This window comes from Oratosquilla oratoria, chromosome 24 (assembly GCF_046742065.1).
Source record: "Oratosquilla oratoria isolate Oo_2021 chromosome 24, ASM4674206v1, whole genome shotgun sequence".
Taxonomy (NCBI): Eukaryota; Metazoa; Arthropoda; class Malacostraca; order Stomatopoda; family Squillidae; genus Oratosquilla; species Oratosquilla oratoria.
In genome coordinates this window covers 28,851,169-28,856,168 of record NC_134800.1, presented here as the reverse complement: position 1 = coordinate 28,856,168, position 5,000 = coordinate 28,851,169, and positions in this window count along the sequence as shown.

The window sequence follows — 5,000 nt, the reverse complement described above, 5'->3', positions numbered from 1 at the left end:
AGGAAGGAAGGAGGAAAAGAATAAATGAAAGAAGGAAGGATGGAAGGAAGAGAGGACGGTTGGCGGGATTGGAACAAAAAATAGCGGACAGAGCCAGAAGGATAACAAAAAATTGGAGGAGGAAAAGAGCTCGACGACGACGAATACGAGGACAAAGACGAGGACGAGGACAAGGAGGAGGACGAGGACAAGGATAAGGATGAGGAGATAAAGGACGAGGAGAACAAAGAGAACAAGGAGAACGAAAACAACGAGTAGGTCAAGGAGGACGAAAACAAAGAGACCAGAAAGATCGAGGAGGAAGAGGAGGATGTGGAGGAGGAAGAGGAACAGGAGAAGTAAAGAGAGGAAGAAGGGATTGGGGGCAGCACTAATAGGTGATTCGGTTGAGCTAGTGATGTGTAGCAACGGCTGTGGTCCTAATGAAGGTCCGAGCGAAGGTAATGAAGGAGGTTCGGGCGTTGAGGAAGGAAGGAGGGGAGGGGCGAGGGGAAACTGGGAAATGGGTAAGGGGAAAGGGTGAAGGAGGAAGTGTGAAAGGGGAAGTGGGGAGGGTGAAAGGTAAAGGGGAAATGGGGGAAAGGGGAAGTAAGGAGGGGGAAGGGTAAAGGGGAAGTGGGGGAACGGTGGAGGGGGAAGAGGGAAGGGAGAAAGGGGTGAATGGGGAAGTTGGTATGGGGAAGGAGAAAGGAAGGGAGGGGAGAGAGGGGGGAAGAAAGGGGAGAGAGGGAGAAGAGAGAAAGGGAGGGAAGAGGGGTAGGGGGAATGGAAAAAGGGTAAAAGAGGGGTATGGGGAAGGGAAAGAGGGGAAAAGTAGAAGGAGGAAAGAAAAGAGAGGTATAAGGAGGAGGAGGAGAAGGAGGAGGAGGAGGGAGAAAAGAAGGAGGAGAAGGGAGAAAAGAAGGTGGAGGAAGAAGAGGAGGAGGAGGAGGAGGAGGAGGAGGAGAAGAAGAGGAAGGGGGAGAAGGAAAAAGCATAGGAGGAGTAATAGAAAGAGTAAGAGGAGAAGGAGGAGGAGGAGGCGAAGGAGAAGAAGAGGAAGGGGGAGGAGGAGGAAGGATAAAAGGAGTAATAGAAAGAGTAAGAGGAGGAGGAGAAGGAGGAGAAAAAGGAGGAGCAGAGAAGGAGGAGGGAGAGAAGGAGGACAAGGAGTAGGAGGAGGAAAAAGAGGAGGAGGAGGAGGAGGAGGAGGAGGAGGAGGAGGAGAAAGCAGGAGGAGGAGGAAGAAGAAGAAAATGAGGAGGAGGAGGTTGAAAAGAAGAAGGGAGAGGAGAAAAAGAAGAAGGAGGAAGAAGAGAAGGAGGTGAAAAAGGAGAAAGAAAAAGAAGAGGAGAAAAAACAAGAAAAGGAGGAGAAGAAGAAGGAGAAGGAGGAGAAGGAGGAGGAAGAAGAAGAGAAGGAGCAGAAGGAGGAGGAAGAAGAGAAGGAGGAGGAGGAAAAAGAGAAGGAGGAGGAGAAGAAGAAGGAAGAGGAGGAGGAGGAGGAAAAGGAGGAGAAAGACAAGGAGGAAGAAGAGGAGGAGGAGGAGGAAGTGAAAAAAGAGGAGATAGAAGAGAAGAGGAGGAGGATAAGAAGAAGGCGGAGGAGGAGGAGGAGGAGAAGGAGGTTAGGAGGAAGAGGAGGAGGAGGAGGAGGAGGAGGAAGAGGAGGAGAAAGAAGAGGAGGAGAAGGAGGAGGAAAAGAAGGAGGATGAAGAAGAGAAGAAAGAGGAGGGGAAAGACGAAGAGGAAGAAGAGGAGGAGGAAGTGAAAGAAGATGAGGTAGAAGAGGAGAGGAGAATAAGAATGAGGAGGAGGAGGAGGAGGAGGAGGAAGAAGAGAAAGAAGAGGAGGAGAAGGAGGAGGAGGAGGAAGAAGAAGAAGAGGAGGAGGAGGAGTTGGAGGAGAAGTAGAAGAAGGAGGAGGAGAAGGAGAAGGAGGAGGAAGAGGAGGAGGTGGAGGAGAAGGAGAGGGAGAAGGAGAAGGATGAGGAGGATGAGGATGAGGAAAAGGAAAAGGAGGAAAAGGAGAAGGATAAGGAGAAAAAGGAGGAGGAGGAGGAGTAAGAGGAGGAGGAGGGAAGAGGAGGAGGAAGAGGAGGAGGAGGAAGAGAAGAAGGAGGAGAATATTACTCCCCCGCACGAGAGTCTCAAAGAAAAAAAGAAAAACGAAAGCAGGTGTGGTTCAGAGCCTAAAAAAGGGGAAACAATTACCAAGAGGATTCAGTGCACACGAGGAGCAGGAGGAGGAGACAGTACAACTCAACAGTGTTATTACCCACGAAAGGCGGCAATAACGATGAAAGTGTTGAGAAAAATGAAAGTAGATGAAGTGTTCTTAAATTAGAAGTAAGGAAGAGTGAAATATCGCCTCTGGTACCGGAAGTCTATGGCGCGGGTGGGGAGGTCTTGCGTGTTCGGAAATGGGCCAGAAGTACCGAACAAGACGTCGGTACGGTTCCGCTGTTACATGTGCGACTTCACTGCCGTCAGGCGATTTTATTCAGCTGACGGAAACGGAGTGCACTCGGACGATCAAACACTGTTGTGTGTAATAGTTGGTTGTATTGGCAGTCTTCAAGTACTTTTTTATGGTGAAATACATTGATATGGTCCTTACGAGTATTTTTTCTGTCGAGGGTGGTAATTGTTCTTTTTATCTGGTTACCGCCAGACTACTAACTTTATTTTATTTATTCATTAATTCATTTATTCCTGTGTTTATTTATTTATCTGAATATTTTTTACGTTTTGTTTTTTGTTTTGTGTCAGCACCTCGGTAGAGATATTACAATTGATAAAAAAGAGACATTTTGTTTTATTTATCTATTTCTTTGATTATTTTGATTTTTGTATTCTAAGAAAAATTGTCAGTTGCAAAATGGAAAGTGAAAATAATAGGATTGAAAAGATATGCTAGTGGAAGATATTGGCAGCTGATTAGTGTTAGTAGTGGTGGTAATAGTGGTGGTGGTAATAGTGATGGTGATGATTATAATGATGATGATGATGATGATGATGATGATGATGATGATGATGATGAGTATGATGATGATGATGAGTATGATGATGATGATGATGATGATGATGATGATGATGATGATGATGATGATGGTGGTGGTGATGATGATGGTGATAATGATGTTGATACTTATAATAATGATGATGATGATGATGATGATGATGATGATGATGATGATGATGATGATGATGGTGATGATGATGGTGATAATGATGATGATACTTATAATGATAATGATGATGATGATGATGATGATGATGATGATGATGATGATGATGATGATGATGATGATGATGATGATGATGGTGATGATGATGGTGATAATGATGATGATACTTATAATGATGATGATGATGATGATGATGATGATGATGATGATGATGATGATGATGATAGGTGATGATGATAGATGATGATAATGATGGTGATAATGATATTATTGATGGCGATGATGTTGAGCTTATTGGTAATGGTGTTGGTGACAATGACGGCGTGGGTGGGGCCACTGGCAGTAGTTAAGCTGAGAATAAGGAAATGACGTGACTGGCGAAAGGTCACAGGTGCACAAGTTGAAAACGTGGCCTTATACAAAGTGATCTCATCAATTTCTGTTAACCTAAAATTCGCGACTAAATCATTTCAGAAGCGCACGGAAAGACACACACTCACACACACATACATGACTCGGTGGCGTGGTTGGTAGAGTCCCTGACTGTCACTACGGCGGTCCGGGTTCGAATCCTGCCCTGGACCGAAATAATTTCAGTATCGCTGCGCTTCGAGTCGTTACTCCAGCTTTCGTGGGCGGGGAGTTGTGTGTGTGTGTGCGTGTAAGGTCACAGCATTACCCATAGATCGGTCATACGAGCTCTGAGCTCTCTTCCGAGAGGGAAATAGCTGTCGATCACAAGTCCAGCACGTGATCCAAATACCAATGTGAATACGCACACACGCACGCACACTAAACGAAACAATAGTGTATGCAAAAATCATACATGAATTTAAGAACAAATTAGATACGGCGAGACACAAATACACCACGAGCTTAGCTCCCCATCCCTTAAAATACAATTACGTAAACACACACACACACACACACATACACACACACACACACAGTCATGAGAATTTATGTAGCCACGGGGCAGTTCCTGGAATTAAATGTAGTTCAATTAACTCTTCAACCCAACATGATAATTATCGTGCGTCGTTCTGACTTCCAGATAATCAACTCTCCCTTCCCCCCGACCCCTCCTCTTCCACTGACGACCATCAACGTGAAGCGGATGGCGGCCATAGACCTCTGCGAGCAGTGACACCAGGTACTCGTAACGATACATTATGATAATGATGAAGCTAACCGCAGCTGTTTGCGGGCATATGGCATTAACGCCATACGATATAATTCGATATCGTGTCGATATAATTTGGTTACGAACCGCTTACGACTTCCCGTCATTATTGAGATCTGAGGCGGGAGGCGAAGGACCTGAAGTGGGTGAACCCTATACACTGTGTAACTGTTGTGGTTATCAACTGACGATTCTATTCTCTTCAGTGGTGACCCTCACTCACCTTCCTCTCCTCCCCCCCACCCAAAGCCCTGAACTGGGTCTCGATCACTCACGATTTCATTCAGGCTTGGGTCCAACCCAGACAATACTCTGTTTCAAGTCTGATAAACAATGAAATATCTTGTATGGCAATAGCTCCATCTATCCAGATGTTGTCATATATGCGAATCTCAGTTTTCTCAGACTCGCTGAACCAAAATATAGGAGACAACCGGCCATTGTTGTTTACATCTTGAACGATACAATCAGCCACAGCTCTGTTCTCTACAAAATTGACCCGCATCTCGCCTCGGTCGTTTCTCTCACCTACTCCAAACTTCCCAGTGGACAATACATCTCTCATCTCCTTCACCACTTTAGCATTGATGATACTCCTTACCAACGTATGCTTAATTTTTTTCTTGACCTTTTACTTGACTTAAATCAT